Source organism: Hyla sarda, chromosome 9 (genome assembly GCF_029499605.1).
Source record: "Hyla sarda isolate aHylSar1 chromosome 9, aHylSar1.hap1, whole genome shotgun sequence".
Lineage (NCBI taxonomy): Eukaryota > Metazoa > Chordata > Amphibia > Anura > Hylidae > Hyla > Hyla sarda.
The window spans coordinates 29695670-29716149 of record NC_079197.1 but is presented as its reverse complement, the minus strand read 5'-3'; positions in this window follow the sequence as shown (position 1 = coordinate 29716149).

The window sequence follows — 20480 nt, the reverse complement described above, 5'->3', positions numbered from 1 at the left end:
TTCTTTCTTCTCTTTGCTTTTTGTTCACTTTTGTATTGTATGACGATCTGGCTGGGGCTGATTCACGGGAATACTGATGGTAATGACAATTTGTGGCAGTGATTCTAACGTATTAAAATCCAATCTGTTCGGTGTTTACTTTTTAACTGGATTATACCCCTGGATTGGAAAAAAAACAAACAAAAATGAAAAAAAAAAAGTCTTCCTTGTGGTAGTTCTATGTAGTTTAAAAAATACAAATAAAATGTTTTTGATTTGCTGAGTGAGTTCTTTTTTGTTTTCACAATTGTTGCACTATATTTCTTTTAAAGTCACATAGGTGCTTTTCCCGCCTATGTGCAAAAACAAGGTTTTCTTCTTCCAAAAACAGCAACCAACCAAAGTGAATGTGACTGAGCTTCAATACCACACACAGCCATTATTGGGAAATAACTGGGAGATATTGTTCCTGTCTTGATAGTGGTTTAGTCCTGTCTTGATAGTGGTTCAGTCCTTATTTGCACCCCCAACCCATGAGGCTATGGCCATGTGCGCACAATATGTTTTTTTTTTCTTTAAGAAAAGAAAAATGATTCCACGATTTTTTCCCCCATCACTAGTCCTACAGTGCTGTCTGTTTTATTCCAGCACAGATGCATTCATGTGTTTTAATACTGGGTCATGTGATCATTAGCCATACTCAAAGATCACAATGCAGGATGTAGTCATTCTTGAATCAGCTGACTTCCTGTGGCCTGCAAATCAAATTGCTCCAGCTAGCTCCCAGACCCCTCCCCACCCGCTCTCTCTGTATGCTGCTGCTATCTGTATGAGATCAGGATATATAGTAGTTGTATAGTACCTCTGAGGCTGTATTCACACATTTTGTTTAATTATTTTCTGTTTTTGTCATGACTTTCCCAATATCGAGGCAAAAATTGAAATCTCGCTTTTCAATAAGAAAACACATAAAAAGTGCACTTAATGTGAACTTACCGTAACCCACTTATAAGTGTAATAAGTTTCCCTGTAGAAACCAAAGGATTCATTGAATATGTAGGCAGCATATGAAATCATTTTAGTGATGGGATTGCATCCAGTATGGCTGCAAACTTATGCCTGCAGCTAAAACAAGCAAGCACAAGGCATACACAAGAACCTCTCCATCATTCTCTAATAATAGTCTATGCTGCACTATACAGTATAGGCAAGCAAACAATTCCCAGAGTGTTCAAAAGACATCTGAAAATTCTTTTTGGGCCCTTTTTTTTTTTTTTTCTTAACTTTTTTGCCAAAAATGTTTTTATTTTTTTTTTTTGGGTGCAAAAATACAGCCTCATTTTAGCATGTAAATGGACAGAAAAAGGACCTGACAAATGGCACAAATGTTTAAATACATGGAGGCAAAGTACAAAAAGGGGCATGGTGACAGATGTTAAGGGGAATTGTGGCCCAGTACATTAGGGGCATAGTGGCACAGATTTTATAATATGCGTTATATTGCTGTGGAACATTAACATGCGTTACACAGCTAAAAGCCCATTCATATCAATGGGCCGTCCTTAGTATAGGTCCTCATTCTCAAATCAGTGAGAGTCCTATGCCCACTCAGCTTGTTTAAGGACCTATGGCACTAGGGCGAGTGCTACAGCCTGTCTATTGCTTACCAGGCACAACATTGTAAAAAAATTTCGTAGCCATGCCTGCTACAGCAACTAACTGCCTACCAGGGCCGCCATCAAGGGGGTACAACCCATACACCTGTATGGGGCCCGGACGTCCATGGACCTTTTTTTTTTTTTTTTTTTTTTTTTTTAATTGGCATGTCAGTGAGTGACTGCAACTGTCACTCACTGACCACTGGGTGCCCGCCAGGACTATGACCGGGCCTCATAGTCTGGGGGGCCCCTCACATTTGTATGAAATTACATATTTTTGGGGCACGTGCCTCTTAAGAAACATAGTTGGGCCGGACGATGGGAGTAGAGACATCACATGCCCCGCGCAGGCACATGACCTGTCCCTGCCTACGTCCCCACGCGATCTCCAGCATCCTCCCCATGCAGTGACAGGAGCAGCTGCAGCCTCACGCCGCTGCACAGATCCCCGGCAGGGTAGGTTAACCGGCGCAGGGGGGGGGGGGCATTTGGTGGTTGGGAGGAGCTACAATGGTGATGAGAATTGCGGGGGGGGGTGTTATGGGGGTGATAAAAGATGCAGGGGGGTTATGGGGGTGATAAGAGGTGCAGGGGGGTTATAGAGGTGATGAGAGGTACAGGGGGGTTATGGGGTGATAAGAGGGGGTGTGATAAGAGGTGCAGGGGGTGTAGGGGGTGATAAGAGGTGTAGGGGGTGATAAGAGGTGTAGGGGGTGATAAGAGGTGCAGGGGGGTGTTATGGGGGTGATAAGAGGTTTAGGGGGGTGATAAAAGGTGCAGGGGGGCGTTATGGGGGGTGATAAGAGGTGCAGGGGGGTTATGGAGGTGATAAGAGGTGCAGGGGGTGTTATGGGGGGTGATAAAAGGGGCAGGGTGGTTAGGGGGGTGTTATGGGGGTGAGAAGAGGTGCAGGGGGTGTTATGGGGGTGATAAGAGGTGTAGGGGGTATTATGGGGGGTGATAAAAGGGGCAGGGTGGTTATGGGGGTGATGAGAGGTGCGGGGGGGGGTGATGAGAGTTGTGGGGGGGTTATGGAGGTGATAAGAGGTGCAGGGGGTGATAAAAGGAAGAGGTGCAGGGGGTGATGGGGTGATAAAAGGTGCAGGAGGATTATGGGGTGATGAGAGGTGAGGGGGTTATGGAGGTGATAAGAGGTGCAGGGGATGTTCTGGGGGTGATAAGAGGTGCAGGGGGTGATAAAAGGTGCAGGGGGTTATGGAGGTGCAAGGGGGTGTTATGGAGATGATAAGAGGTGCAGGGGGGTGTTATGGGGGTGATAAGAGGTGCAGTGGGGTGTTATGGGGGTGATAAGAGGTGCGGGGGTTATGGAGGTGATGAGAGGTGCAGGTGGGTTGTTATGGGGGTGATGAGAGGTGCAGGTGGGTTGTTATGGGGGTGATGAGAGGTGCAGGGGGGTTATGGGTGTGATAAAATGTGCAGGGGGGTGTCATGGGGGTGATAAGAGGTGCAGGGTGGATTATGGGGGTGATAAAAGGTGCAGGAGGGTGTTATGGGGGTGATAAGAGGTGCAGGAGAGTGTTATGGGGGTGATAGGTGCAGGGGGGTTATGGGGGTGATGAGGAGAGGCACGGGGGGGGGGGTTATATTAGTGATGAGGAGAGGTGCGGGGGGATTATAGTAGTGATGAGGAGAGGTGCGGGGGGAGGTTATAGTAATGATGAGGAGAGGTTTGGCAGGGGTTATGGGGGTGATGAGGAGTGATAAGTGGGGGGTGTATATGTATATATGATGTGTATGCATGTGTGGCAGAATTATATTAAGTGGGTACAGTGTGTGGCAGTATTATTTCAGTGGAAACAGTGTGTGGCAGGATTATATCCAGGGTACAGTGTGTGGCAGTATTATATTCAGTGGAAACAGTGTGTGGCAGGATTATATTCAGGGTATAGTGTGTGGCAGGATTATATTCAGTGGATACAGTGTGTGGCAGTATTAAATTCAGAGCATACATTGTGTGGCAGGATTATATTCAGTGGATACAGTGTGTGGCAGGATTATATTCAGTGGATACAGTGTGTGGCAGCATTATATTCAGGTTACAGTGTGTTGCAGGATTATATTTAGTGGGTACAGTGTATTGCAGTATTATATTCAGGGTACAGTGTGGGGCAGGATTATATTTAGTGGGTACAGTGTATAGCAGTATTATATTCAGGGTACAGTGTGTGGCAGTATTATATTTAGTGGGTACAGTGTAGTGTTGAGCGGCATAGGCCATATTCGAATTCGCGAATATTCGCGAATATATGGACGAATATTCGTCATATATTCGCGAATATTCGCATATTCGTTATATTCCCGTTTTATTTTCGCATATGCGAAAATTCGCGTATGCGAAAACTATCATATGTGCATATTAGCATATACAAAATTAACATGTGCGAAAATTCGCACATATGCTAATTTTCGCATATGCGAATTTTCACACGCCAGTCTCACACAGTAGTATTGGAGCCTTCTTTACACCACACAAGCTGGAAGCAGAGAGGGGTGATCACTGTGATGTGTACTGTGAAAAAAAACAAACAAAAAAAAAAAAAAACAATATTCGTAATTACGAATATATAGCGCTATATTCGCGAAATTCGCGAATATGCGATATTCGCTAATAATATTCGAATTGCGAATATTCGTGAGCAACACTAGTACAGTGTATGGCAGTATTATATTTAGGGTACAGTGTATAGCAGTATTATATTCAGGGTACAGTGTGGGGCAGTATTTTATTTAGGGTACCGTGTGGGGCAGTATTTTATTTAGGGTACAGTGTATAGCAGTATTATATTCAGGGTACAGTGTGTGGCAGTATTATATTTAGTGGGTACAGTGTATGGCAGTATTATATTTAGGGTACAGTGTATAGCAGTATTATATTCAGGGTACAGTGTGGGGCAGTATTTTATTTAGGGTACCGTGTGGGGCAGTATTTTATTTAGGGTACAGTGTATGGCAGTATTATATTCAGGGTACAGTGTGGGCAGTATTTTATTTAGGGTACAGTGTATGGCAGTATTATATTCAGGGTACAGTGTGGGGCAGGATTATATTTAGGGTGCACTTTCTGACAAGGTTATAATGATTACTGTCTTCATACAGAGGATGAGGATCTGCTGACAGTGAGGAGCCAATGATGTCTGGATGTCAGACTCTGCAGAGAAGAAGGAGCTGGAGGAAGACCTGGTCTCTGGACCCGATGAAGAAGAAAAGATTACAGAGAAGAAATCACTCAAGTCAGAAGACGTCACTCAGGTCACTGATATCATTGTGCATTCTCCTGACTGTCCCATCAGAGCTGTAGTCGCTTGTAAATTCTGCAGTGATGATGGGTAAAACTGTGTCCAATCTGTGTCTCTTCAGCTGTTACAAAACTACAACTCCCATTGCCAGAGGCTCTCCAGACATGATGGGAGTTTTAGCTTTCCAACAGCTGGAGAACCACTTCAACCGAGGTGATCGGTGGGGGTCTCAGCAGTTGGACCCCCACCAAAAAAATGGCCCTGGGGGGGGACCCCGAGGTAATTTTTTGCATCGGGGCCCTGTGGTTTCTAGCTACACCTATGGGGGCAACTATTAACAGAGGGGCCTACCACAACTATGGGGGCAACTATTAGCAGAGGGGCCTACCCAAACTATATGGAGCCCCTTATATATCTTGGGTAGGCCCCTCTGTTAATAGTTGCTTCCATATAGTTTGGGTAGGCCCCACTGTTAAAGGAGTAGTCTGGTGAAAAATAATTTATCTCCTATTCAAGGATACGTAATAAGTTATAGATCACAGGGGGGGTCCAAGTGCTGGGACCTCCGCCCCCCCCCCCTCGATCTCCTGCACGGGGCCAGGCAGTTTGATGGAAGTTGACGTCTGTACCTCACATGAAGCCGCGGCCAGCACACCCACCTCCATGTATCTCTATGGGGTACATGGAGGTGGGTGTGTCGGCCAACACTCCGTGCGGGGTACGGCATGCTCCCCTTCCAGCCGACTGCCAGGACCCCATGCAGGAAATAGGGGGGGCCCCATGCTTGGACCCCCCACAATCTATAACTTATCCCCTATCCAAGCCTTGAGTTGTGCGAGGGGCCCTGAAATTTCTGATGGCAGCCCTGCCTACTCAAGCAAATAGAACTGAGCTTCATGTAGTACTAGGCTTGGCCACTTCAGAACCTACTGGTGATGAGGAGAAGGCAGTGCATCAATCTGCAGATCGGTGGGGGTACAGACTAATACCCGCCAATCTTATATTAATGGCCTAGCAATGATGGGCTATCAATATGAAAGTCCTAAGAAACCTCCGTAAAGTAGTACTCTGCTGCTAGGCATCTTATCTCCTATCCAAAGGATACGTCTGATCTTGGTTGGGGGTCCTGCCGCTGTGTCCCCGCCCCCCTCGTGATGTCACCCCCCCCCCCTTCATGGATAAGATGCCTAGCAGCGGAGTACAACAGCAGCAAAATACAGCACATGTGACCCTACCCTTAAGGCTATGTTCACACCTCGGAATTTCTGCGGCTGCAGAATCTCTGTGCGGAATTCCGCACAAAATCCCATTTTATTCATTGGGAATCTACTGCGCTGTGCAATCTGCTGTCTGCTGAAAGAATGAACCTGTCCATTCTTTCTCCGCATGAAATGCATTGCCATCTTTCTTATGCCGGCGCCTGCAGTCTGCGGAATGTCTTGACGGAGATTTTCCGTACAGACATTCCGATGTGTGAAATTAGCCTAAAAGAAACTTTATTGTTACCCTAGGAATTTTGCAGTTTTTCAGTTTAAATGTCATTCCTTATATAGCAATGGTTGGGTTCATAATGGGTCATCATATATTCAGATGCCTGTGAATGCCCTGGGCTGGGTAGTCATCTTGCCCATTATATAGAGTTGTGGTGACATCATAAGTAAAGCCAGGTCACTGACTTACTAAAGAAACCAATGCTTCCTGTTTATCATGATTAACGAGCAGGAATACTCCCATCATCCTATAATAAGGAAGTTATTACCTGAAATAAACAAAAAATTGAAGTGACCTCTCCTACATCTTCCTGAAGTTTGTGCCCAAGACTGCTGCTTTCCTTAGTGATTTGCCTGCCCCCTACTCCATTACATTGAATGGGAAGCATGTCAGCAGGGACCGCACTGGCGTAATGAACACACAACCCATCTCGCTTCTTTTCCCCTATCACATCTCCTTCGACCCACGGGCTACAAGCTGTCATACGCTGATGAGGTTTATAGCAGGGACTAACAACCAGGCCTCCCGCGCCTGCTCACGTTCTCTCATGCCCGGCGCCCAGGGGGCATAATTAACGCACCCCATCCGGAGGCAATTGAGAGCCCCCTCTGCTTACAGGAGAGCAAGATGGCCTTTCCTGGGAACCAGTTGGCCGGTATTAATGTTACACTTCTCAGCCACTTGGGTGTTAACCCTTTTCCATCAAAAAATAGAAGATTCTATTCTACTTTATAAAAGACGCTTTGCAGTATAGCTGATTCTCATAGTTATTTATTTCTATTTTTTTTTAGCAAGCTTGGCTTATATCAAGACAAAAACATGGATAATATAAAAAAATAAAAATAAATACACAAACACACATATATATATATATATATATATATATATATATATATATATTTATAAATATGTATAAAAAATATATATATCAAAATATATAAATAAATATATATACTTGTTTATTTTTATATATATATATATATATATATATATATATATATATATATATATATATATACACCGTATTTTTCACCATATAAGACGCACTTTTTCTTCCCCAAACCTGGAGGGAAAAAGACGGCGCGTCATACGGCGAATACACCCCTATCGCCGCGGTCCCTTCGGCCATCAACGGCCGGGACCCGCGGCTAATACAGGACATCACCGATCGCGGTGATGCCCTGTATTAACCCTTCAGACGCGGCGATCAAAGCTGACCGCCGCGTCTGAAGGGAAAGTGACACTAACCCGGCTGTTCAGTCGGGCTGTTCGGGACCGCCGCGATTTCACCGCGGCGGTCCCGAACAGCCCGACTGAATAGCCGGGTTAGTGCTTACAGGACACGGGGAGGGACCTTACCTGCCTCCTCGGTGTCTTCTCCATTCAGGGATCCCCTGTATGGCCGGCGCTCTCCTTCCTCATCATCAGGTCGTCGCGTACGTGCGTCGGCGTGCGTAATGACGTGATGGCGGCGACGGAGAGCGAGGATACCCGGCCGACAGCAGAGACGTTCCGGAGCGACAGGGACACGGCGACAGCGATGGAGCGACATCCAGGGCAGCGGTGACGGGTCCGGAGCGGCGGGGACACGTGAGTATTACCTCCTGTGCAGTGGTCTTCAATCTGCGGACCTCCAGATGTTGCAAAACTACAACTCCCAGCATGCCCGGACAGCCAACGGCTGTCCGGGCACGCTGGGAGTTGTAGTTTTGCAACATCTGCAGGTCCGCAGGTTGAAGACCACTATTGGGTTCAAAATCTTTATTTTTTTAGATTTTGCGCCTATAAATTGGGTGCGTCTTATACGCCAATGCGTCCAATATGGGGGGGGGGGGGAATACGGTATATATGTGTGTGTATTTATTTATTTTAATATGGCTGTAAATGTTGGCGCCCCTGAACTTTTTCAAGAAAAAGAAGTATTTCTCACAGAAAAGGATTGCAGTAACACATGTTTTGCTATACACATGTTTATCTCCTTTGTGTGTATTGGAACTAAACCAAAAAAGGGAGGAAAAAAAGCAAATTGGACATAATGGCACACCAAACTCCAGCGTGGATCACAGAGGTCCGACCCTGTTATTATAAAGTAATGTGATAAGGTGATCCTAGTAATGTCACAAATAGAAGATCAATTAGGCTGGGTTCACACATTTCAGGCGTCCGGCACAGTTTCCCTCCTGCGTTTACCGGAGGGAAACTGATGCTAGAACTTATCCCACTCATTTGAATGGGACAGTTCACAATCATCCAGCGTCTCAATTTTGACGCCGGATGCTTGTACACGTCGGACGGCACCGGACAGGGGAAAGCAACTTTCGTCGAGATCTAGGCTGATTTCACCTATGCCGGACATAGGTGAACCCAGCCATAGCCGGCACTGCTGCTGTATCACTGAATGGAGTTTGGGCACTGGCAGCTACACACCTTTTATTGCTCATAACTTTTACATTGCTGGTTGAGCTCTGCCTGTATAGAAATAAAGTCAACCTGTATATGACCTGACTGCGTGCACAATAAACAAGTTTTTGATTCCACATCGGTGAGTGTCACCTGATCATTTCTTGCTTTGGAATATCCTAGTAAAGTGTCAACGTGTTACAAGAACAAGATAGGATAGATAGGGCGTTGCAAGCACAGTCAGTCATTTCGGATTCATGAGGCTAAATCTTCTGGTGACCCAGAAACATAGTCAGGAAAAGAGATGACAAGCGCAACAATCTTCTAAAAGTGATGATTCAACTCTGTTGAACCAGCTGTAATAGAACAGCAAATGAAATCGGAATAGCTTATATGTTGCAGATCTACCGTCCTTAATCATGGCACATCTGGTCAACCACCTGCATTCTCCTACATGGAGACACTTTCTCGCTCCCTCCATTCTAATTGTTTGTCATTTTTTAGTATATTACTTTGATATATGTATTTCTATATATATTCTGGTTTTATATGCACACCCTAACCGCACACAACAAAATGAGGTCCATATACAGTATGTAACTTATAAGAGCATGAGCGACCTGTCAATACAACTTTTAAAAAGGGTTATCCAATATAAGGAGAATTTAGTAATTGTTATACATTAATGGTTTACCAAGGATCTGTGCTTGTGTTGGTGGTAAATGGCCGTGTCCTGTGTTTACCATCACGCTGCTGGCTTGATTTAGAGAACTGACTACTTTCGGTTTCCGTAGCTTCCCTCAGACTACATTCCCCAGAATTCTTTGTTTTAAGGTGGAAGGTGACTTATTTCCCTCCTGCACATCGGTCACCCCACCCATTGCAGCACAGCCATGCTCTGTTTGAACACATGACTTGACAAGCCAACATCACCTGACACACAAGCAATGCAGAACAGTCGGGGAACTGAGCGCATGGCTCCCAAGCTCTGCAACAGTTTTTAACCTCATTTAAATCCTGATGTTTGACCAATCCATTGATCATTGACCTGTTGATCACAATCAAGGGCTTCAGAACCAGGTTGCCTCCAGCTGTTGTAGAACTACGTACTTTGGACAGCCTTCCCAAGTATGATAAAAATGTAAAACAAAACAAAAAATGTAACCATATTTTGCACAATTGTGGTGCAATATCTACATTTTTGCAATGATTTAGGAAGGTAGAGCTAGAGGGGAGGTATATAACTATTATATATCCTGATCACATAGAGATAGCAGCAGCAGTATACAGATAGTGCTAGAGGGGAGGTGTATAACTACTATATATCTTGATCACTTAGAGATAGCAGCAGCAGTATACAGATAGAGCTGCAAAGAGATGCAAATCAAAAAATGTTGCAGTATCTTGTAATACCTTTTTTATTGGACTAACAGAATTTTGTAGAGAAGCTTTTGTGATTCCTCCCTTTATCAAGTCCAAAGCAAATCTAAGCACACAAGCAGAAGACACAGGTTACATCTCACAAATATGCAGGGGTTAATACAATAGATGTGGAGAATTCACACTAAGATGTGCCATAAATTGTCCTGCTATAGGAAGATAGACTAAATAGATAAGGATGAGAAAAAGGGGGCAGGAGGGGGATCAGGGGAGAGGCTGTAATAAAGCAGGACATAGTGAGATGTAAAAGAGAATACAGTACAGCACAGGATATAAGAGAATACAGTACAGCGCAGGATATAAGAGAATACAGTACAGCACAGGTTATAAGAGAATACAGTACAGCACAGGTTATAAGAGAATACAGTACAGCACAGGATATAAGAGAATACAGTACAGCACAGGTTATAAGAGAATATAGTACAGCACAGGTTATAAGAGAATACAGTACAGCACAGGTTATAAGAGAATACAGTACAGCACAGGTTATAAGAGAATACAATACAGCACAGGTTATAAGAGAATACAGTACAGGTTATAAGAGAATACAGTACAGCACAGGTTATAAGAGAATACAGTACAGCACAGGTTATAAGAAAATACAGTACAGCACAGGTTATAAGAGAATACAGTACAGGTTATAAGAGAATACAGTACAGCAGAGGATATAAGAGAATATAGTACAGGTTATAAGAGAATACAGTACAGCACAGGCTATAAGAGAATACAGTACAGTACAGGTTATAAGAGAATACAGTACAGCACAGGTTATAAGAGAATACAGTACAGCACAGGTTATAAGAGAATACAATACAGCACAGGTTATAAGGGAATACAGTACAGCACAGGTTATAAGAGAATACAGTACAGCACAGGTTATAAGAGAATACAGTACAGCACAGGTTATAAGAGAATACAGTACAGGTTATACGAGAATACAGTACAGCACAGGATATAAGAGAATACAGTACAGCACAGGTTATAAGAGAATACAGTACAGTACAGGATATAGGAGAATACAGTACAGGTTATAAGAGAATACTGTACAGCACAGGTTATAAGAGAATACAGCACAGGATATAAGAGAATACAGTACAGTACAGGTTATAAGAGAATACAGTACAGTACAGGTTATAAGAGAATACAATTCAGCACAGGTTATAAGAGAATACAGTCCAGCACAGGATATAAAAGAATACAGTATAGCACAGGTTATAAGAGAATACAGTACAGTACAGGTTATAAGAGACTACAGTGCAGTACAGGTTATAAGAGAATACAGTACAGCACAGGTTATAAGAGAATACAGTACAACGCAGGTTATAAGAGAATACAGTACAGCACAGGTTATAAAAGAATACAGAACAGCACAGGTTATAGAGAATACAGAACAGCGCAGGATATAAGAGAATACAGTACAGCACAGATTATAAGAGAATACAGTACAGCACAGGTTATAAGAGAATACAGTACAGCACAGGTTATAAGAGAATACAATACAGCGCAGGTTATAGAGAATACAGAACAGCGCAGGATATAAGAGAATACAGTACAGCACAGATTATAAGAGAATACAGTACAGCACAGGATATAAGAGAATACAGTACAGCACAGTATATAAGAGAATACAGTACAGCACAGGTTATAAGAGAATACAGTACAGCACAGGATATAAGAGAATACAGTACAGCACAGTATATAAGAGAATACAGTACAGCACAGGTTATAAGAGAATACAGTACAGCACAGGATATAAGAGACTACAGTACAGCACAGGTTATAAGAGAATACAGTACAGCACAGTATATAAGAGAATACAGTACAGCACAGGATATAAGAGAATACAGTACAGCACAGGTTATAAGAGAATACAGTACAGCACAGGATATAAGAGAATACAGTACAGCACAGGTTATAAGAGAATACAGTACTGTACAGGATATAAGAGAATACAATACAGCACAGGTTATACGAGAATACAGTACAGTACAGGTTATAAGAGAATACAGTACAGCACAGGTTATAAGAGAATACAGTACAGCACAGGTTATAAGAGAATACAGTACAGCACAGGTTATAAGAGAATCCAGTACAGCTCAGGATATAAGAGAATACAATACAGCGCAGGTTATACGAGAATACAGTACAGCGCAGGATATAAGAGAATACAGTACAGCACAGGTTATACGAGAATACAGTACAGTACAGGATATAAGAGAATACAGTACAGCACAGGTTATAAGAGAATACAGTACAGCGCAGGTTATAAGGGAATACAGTACAGTGCAGGATATAAGAGAATACAGTACAGCGCAGGATATAAGAGAATACAGTACAGCACAGGTTATAAGAGAATACAGTACAGCACAGGTTATAAGAGAATCCAGTACAGCTCAGGATATAAGAGAATACAGTACAGCACAGGTTATACGAGAATACAGTACAGCGCAGGATATAAGAGAATACAATACAGCACAGTATATAAGAGAATACAGTACAGCACAGGATATAAGAGAATACAGTACAGCGCAGGATATAAGAGAATACAGTACAGCACAGGTTATAAGAGAATACAGTACAGCACAGGTTATAAGAGAATACAGTACAGTACAGGATATAAGAGAATACAGTACAGCGCAGGATATAAGAGAATACAGTACAGCACAGGTTATAAGGGAATACAGTACAGTACAGTACAGGATATAAGAGAATACAGTACAGCGCAGGATATAAGAGAATACAGTACAGCACAGGTTATAAGGGAATACAGTACAGTACAGGATATAAGAGAATACAGTACAGTACAGGATATAAGAGAATACAGTACAGCACAGGATATAAGAGAATACAGTACAGCACAGGTTATAAGGGAATACAGTACAGCACAGGATATAAGAGAATACAGTACAGTACAGGATATAAGAGAATACAGTACAGTACAGGATATAAGAGAATACAGTACAGCACAGGATATAAGAGAATACAGTACAGCACAGGTTATAAGGGAATACAGTACAGCACAGGATATAAGAGAATACAGTACAGCACAGGTTATAAGGGAATACAGTACAGCACAGGATATAAGAGAATACAGTACAGGAATAGAAGGAGAGGATAGAAGGTCGGTATAGGATGTGGGGATAGGAGGTCGGGATAGGAGGTCGGGATAGGAGGTCGGGATAGGAGGTCGGGATAGGAGGTCGGGATATGAGGACGAGATATGGGGACGGGATATGACAACAATATATGAGGATGGGATATGAAGTTAAAAGCTTCCTCCTCTGTTGATTTTCCTCCACAACAAGGATTAGGAAGGAAAAACCGGGCATTGCCGGGTACTCAGCTAGTGTATAGGATAAAACAGTGTTTCCCAACCAGCGTTCCTCCAGCTGTTGCAAAACTACATCTCACAGCATGCTGGGAGTTGTGGTTTTTTCAACAGCTGTAGGCACGCTGGTTGGGAAACACTGGGTTAGAAGCTTAGACTCCTTATCATTTCTGTTTCCTTGTGAGACAGCAGAGAAGGAAGCCGCGTTGTGCCTTTTGTTTGATGAATATTTTGCATAGTGAGACTTGTTCTTGAGGATTAAATCATGCGGCCGTCACATCCTTGGCTGCGAGTCTTATGTCTTACTACGTCTAGTCTGCTACAAGTGACCCCCACATTCCTGCCTCGTGATATCATTCAGTCTGTCCCCGCTTTGTCTGATTTCAGCGGCATCACTCGGAGATATTTATTGCTCCTGGCCTGCACAACCTTTTTCCTTTCTGAGGCAAGAACGGCGCAGATATATACAGACATATAATTCCCAGAGACATATGTACACCGCACATATATCACACAATAACAGAAGCGCATTAACACGCTGGATATGTGTTTAACCCTCTGAGGGGATGTGGAAATGCACGCTAGGTGGGCAAGGAATGGGCTGGCAGGGGTGGATGACGGCTGCTGCCCCCTGGGGCTCACGTCATGCATTGGCCCACCATATAAAACTGCCAAATAATCACTTCTACGCTATAAAGTCAGGAAAATGTTGTATATGGCCGGGGGAAATAAGTATTTAACACGTCACCATTTTTCTCACTATATACCGTTTCTTTGAGACAACACTACCTGCTAATTCCAGGTCTTTTTGAAGCTTTCCACACGTCCTTGGCTCTTGGACAACTCTTCCTATTATTCTTCTCGCTCCTCTGTCAGCCATCTTGTGAGGAGCACCTGATCGAGGCAAATTTATGGTGGAATGATCATCTTTCCACTTCTGTATTATGGCCCCAAAAGAGCTCACTGGAACATTCAGAAGTTTAGAAATGCGCCTGTAACCAACGCCATTGTTCTGTTTTGCGATAATTAGGTTGTGAAAGTCTGAGGACAGCTCTTTGCTTTTACCCATCATCAGATGTGTCTTGTGTGTCACCTCGGCAATGAGACCTTTTTGTAGCCATCAGTTGGGACTGAACCAGTTAATGATAATTTGCACAAGGGGCTGGACTGCTTTTTAATTAATGATAGATTTCAGCTGTTGACTTGGCTTTCCAGGCCTTTTTGCACCTCCCTTTATGTGTTATGTGTAATACTTTTCCCATGTGTCATTTCACATTATTACACATAAATTTATTTCTAAACTTATTTGTTTCGGTTTCTTTGTATGGATGGATGACTCGAGTTGTTACCAACATCTGGTGAAAATATGTTAGTGTGAAAAATAGTGACTTGTTCAATACTTATTTCACCTGCTGTATGTGTGTATTAGGGCTGCACGATATATCGCAAAAGCAATCGAATCACGATTTTTGCTTTTTGCGATATGGCGATACGGCCCCCCGGGAAAACATGCAATTATCTTCTCAGGCTGGCTCCCGTGGCGGGGGCCAGCCAGAGGAGGTAAAAACTAATTTAAATACTAAAAGTCAGTGTTTCCCAACAGCTGGAGGCACCCTGCTAGAAAAACACTGAGCTAAGGGCGCAGGGAGAAAAATAAAAAAAACCTTCTGCTCACATGTCCCGGCCCCTGCAGATTCGTCTCCGTGCGCTTCGGAGTTTCCTCTCTTCTTAGTACAGTAGGACCTTTCCCTTTTCAGCCAATCACTGGCCGCAGTGGTGTCACGTGTCAAGCCAGTGATTGCCTGATGGGGAAAGGTCTTGTACTGCAGTAATACACTAGGTTTCCCGGGTTTCACGGAAGATTTGAAATCCGCCCGGGGAAACCCAGTGTATTGCTGCAGTACAAGAATACAAGAAAGTGACAGAAGGGGAGGGGGTGGGGGGGAATGTGACAGGAGGGAATGTGATAGGGGGGGGGGGGATGTGACAGAAGGGGGGGATGTGACATTAGGGGGGGAATGTGACAGAAGGGGGGAATGTGACAGAATGGGGGGGGGGAGGAATGTGACAGAAGGGGGGGAATGTGACAGAAGGGGGGAATGTGACAAGGGGGGGAATGTGACAGAAGGGGGGGGGAATGTGACAAGGGGGGGAATGTGACAAGTGGGGGGATGTGACAAGGGGGGGATGTGACAAGGGGGTGAATGTAACAAGGGGGGGGGATGTGACAAGGGGGGGTGTGTGACAAGGGGGAGGATAATGTGACAAGGGGGAGGAGAATTTGACAAGGGGGGATGTGACAGGGGGGAGAATGTGACAAGGGGGGATGTGACGGGGGAGAATATGACAGGGGGGGAATGTGACGGGGTGTGACAAAGGGGAGTAGAATGTGACAAGGGGGGGTGACAAGGGGGGATATGACGGGGGGGAGAATGTGGAATAGGCGGTGGGCATAAAATGGGTAGGTAGATGGGAAATGGAGGCGATTGGACATGAAATGGGGGGGGGGGATTTCCCAATTTTTTTATGATATCGCATCGCATATCGCAATATTTAGGCCCAAAATCGCAATCGCACATTTTTCCCATATCGTGCAGCCCTAGTGTGTGTATATATATATGGTTTTAGGATTAGAAAAACCAGACAGCTTTCTACCAGAAACGGCACCACACTTGTCCAGTGGTTGTGTCTGGCATTGCAGTTTAGCTCCATCGGAAGAATGGAAACTGAGCTGCAACATCACACAGAACCTGTAGACGAGCTTGGCGCTGTTTTTGAAACAAAGCAGCCATGTATTTCTGAGCCTGGGATATGAGGACAAGGTATGGGTTGAGATATGAGGACAGGATATAAGGATGGGTTATAAGGTCAGGATATGAGGTTGTGATGCGATGGCAGGATTTGAGGACAGGATATAAGGACAAGATATGAGGTTGGGATATGAGGAAGAGGTATGAGTTGACATATGCAGACAGGATATAAGGATGGGTGGGGTATGAGCGTGTATTATAAGGTCGGGATATGAGGACAGGATATGAGGACCAGATATGAGGTTGGGATATGAGGACAGGATATGAGGTCAGCATATGATGATGGGATATAAGGACGGGTGGTGTATGAGTGTGTATTATAAGGTTGGGATATGAGGAGGGGATATGAGGTTGCGATGCGATGGTGGGATATGAGGACAGAATATGAGGTCGGAATACCAGGACAGGATGTGAGGTCAGGATATGAGAACGAGAAATTGTTGCTTTTCCTCCCCCACAAGGTTTCGGTAGGAAATTGGGGCATCACTCTGCTAGTATGTAATATTTGGCTGCACCTGTACGTCAAGTGACCAGTTCACCTGATAAATCCACATAGCAACAAGCTGCCTCCATCTTGTATGTTGGGCTCCGCAAAATGTGTAAAGCGTTGCTCAAAGTTTCAGACAGACTCGCGTCCTCATATTCTACTCGACGGATCAGAAGAGGAAACAAAAGGTTAATAGGGAGCTCAGGGTATTCCACAAAGGTGATTTCATTACTATTTCCTACATCACTTTTACTTTTGTACTTCTTGTATTCCCCGCATACATTGGGATGCTTCTTATCAGGTTCTACCGGGACAACTGCCCGAGGGCAAAAAACTGGAAGGTTCAAACGCATTCGGAGTGCTCTTAGGTGATAAATATCCACACTCCGTCATCAAAGAGCCATTTGATCATACCCTGTCACCGCGGTAATAAAAAGGATTAATTTATTTTTCCGGACTGCCAAATCTCTCCAGTGTCCCAGGGTTGAAGTTCTGCGTGCGTGGGACTAATTATAAGTAATTACGGGCTGCATGCGAAGAATGTAAAGAGTCCCTCCGCAATGTGGAAGTAGAGTGCAAGCTCTGTGGGCAACAGGCAGGAGACTGCTCTAGAAGTGGGGTCTCCAGACTGCGGACCTCCGAATGTTGCCAAACTACAACTCCCAGCATGCCCGGACAGCCAACGGCTGTCCGGGCATGCTGGGAGTTGTAGTTTTGCAACAGCTGGAGGTCCGCAGTTTCGAGACCACTCCTCTGGTAGCACACTAATTCAATAACAGCAAGACGGCAGTCACAATATGGACGGTCAATGCTGGCATGATAACCTGATGTGAGACGGAAAAGCTGGATTATAGGTTGTATGAATGGCTAATGCATAGGCAAAGATTAACCAAAATCATCCTTAAAGGCAAACCGCCCTTTGCCGAATAACTCCCCTTTATCACAACGTCTGCCCTCTCTTTAATTTATGCATATGACAATATAATATACAAATTGCATTACAATCACAATAACATACTTTCTGCAATACCACCTTGTGGCGATAGCTGGCACTGCAGCTTTTGTGTATGAGCCGCGTCGATATATTTACATCTCCGTGTAGATGTGGTTTTGCACATCACAACTAGAGATGAGCGAACTAACAGTAAATTCGATTCGTCATGAACTTCTCGGCTCGGCAGTGGATGACTTATCCTGCATAAATTAGTTCAGCTTTCAGGTGCTCCGGTGGGCTGGAAAAGGTGGATACAGTCCTTGGAGACTCTTTCCTAGGACTGTATCCACCTTTTCCAGCCCACCGGAGCACCTGAAGGCTGAACTAATTTATGCAGGATAAGTCATCAACTGCCGAGCCGAGAAGTTCATGACGAATCGAAATGATTGTAAGTTCGCTCATCTCTAATCACAACGACAAAACAGGCAAGTCAGTATTAACATACATGCAAGCGTACATTTATGTATATGAAGCCTAATAAGTGGGGGCTGACATACATAAAATCACATTAAGGCTGGGTTCACATCACGTTTTTCAACTACGGTTCCCGCTGTTACGCCGAGCGCTCCGGGTCCCTGCTCCTCCCTGGAGTGCTCGCAGCGTTCTTCTGTGTGCAGCGCCCTGGTCAGACCCACTGACCGGGAGCGCTGCACTGTTATCATCGGCAGGGATGCGTTCCGCGTAGCGCATCCCAATCACCTCACCTGCCCCGTCCTCCTGCTGTTCTGTCCCGGCGCGCGCGGCCCCGCTATCTAGGGCGCTGGCGCGCCGGCTCTCTGAAATTTAAAGGGCCAGTGCACCATTAATTGGTGCCAGGCCAAATCAGTGCCTACACCTGCAAAACATAAAACCCACTTCCCCTTCCTGTCCTTGCCAGATCTTGTTGCCCTAGTGCCCTGAGAAAACGTTTTGTTTATCTCAAGCCTGTGTATCCAGACCCTTGCCGTTGCCCCTGACTACGACCCTTTGCTGCCTGCCCTGACCTTCTGCTACATCCGACCTTGCTCTTGCCTTGTCCCTGTGTACCGCGCCTGTCTCAGCTGTCAGTGGGGTTGAGTCGCTATCGGGTGGAACGACCTGGGGGTTACCTGCCGCTGCAAGTCCATCCCGCTTTGCGGCGGGCTCTGGTGAAAACCAGTAACCCCTTAGATTCCGTTCCCCTGGTACGGCCCACGCCATCACCTCGCTGACACAGAGGATCCACCCCCTGTGTCCTCTCTGCATACCAGTCCGGATTCTGACACCCGCATATGTTTTCATTAGTGAAAACGTATGGAACAGTATTGAAAACGGTATACATAGGCAAAGCATTGCAAACCGTATGCACCCTGATGCATACGGTTGCGTACGGTTTGCTAGCAATACAGTTTTTAACAGTACTCCAAACCGAGTTCAACCACGTTTTTGACTCTTGGTTAAAAACCGTACTGCAACCGCTTTCCTTTTTTTTTTTAACATGGACGTCAATGGGAAAAGCTCATGTATACGGTTCCATACGGTGAAACCGTATGCGTTTTTTCTTTGCACATGCTCATTTGCATCCTAAAGTCCCCACCCAAGACCCCTCCCATTAAAAATGGACAGAATTTTCAAAAACGTATGTTTTTAAAAAAAATAAAAACGGACGGAACAGTATGCACTTTTAAAAACAATATACAGTTTAAAAACGCATACGGTTTACTTTTTCCCATACTGTTCCATCCGTTTTTTTCCTATACGGTTTTTGATAGAAAACATATGCAGGAACCATAGTTGAAAAAACGTGATGTGAACCCAGCCTAACGCCAATTTCAGACAACCTTAATGTAGATGCATTTGCATTTGCGTTTGATGGTTTTAGCAGAGCAGCGGGTTTGGCCAGGACTTTTGTTCCTGTTGTACTTGTGTGAACCCAGAGTACATGTACATGTTAGTTGCATCCATATACTGCAACTATGAATCTTGTATGTTGTAGGTAACAGGGTTTTGGGGGTATCCCCCTATAGTCCCTTACCCTTGTTACCTCTCTGTGCTCGTTAAGCCGATTCTGAGCCTCCACTACTTGGGAGCTGGGGTACATATCTGCGGAGGTGCCTCCACCTAATGGATCATCTGGGGTATGGATGTGGGGTCCCGTGGACAGACAAATGTAATATGTATTTAGGTCCCACCCACAAGCACACCTGCAGCCCGCCCTTATCTTTGCCCTAGCGGCTGTTGGGTAACTTCAGTTGGTGCAAATTGAAAAGATGAAGCCCATACAAATTACTGCTCCACAGTGTTAGGGTGCATGCACACCACGTTTTCAGGCTACGGCTGGGGGAGGGGGAAACCATGCGCTCCCGTACCTCAGCTGGACTGAAGCTGAAATCCATTGACTTTAATGAGCCGACCAGAGTCACTGTTTTACTCCGGTCGGCTCATTTTTGACCCGTATCCAGTTTTCTGACGGACCTAAAACCGTAGTATACTACGGTTTTAGGTCCGGTCAGAAAACCGGATACGGGGCAGAAATGAGCCGACCGGAGTCAAATGGTGACTCCGGTCGGCTCATTAAAGTTGATGGATTTCAGTGCTGGTCCAGCTGGGGTACGGGAGTGCATGGTTTTCCCCTCCCCCAGCCGGATCCAGCAGCCGTAGCCTGAAAACGTGGTGTG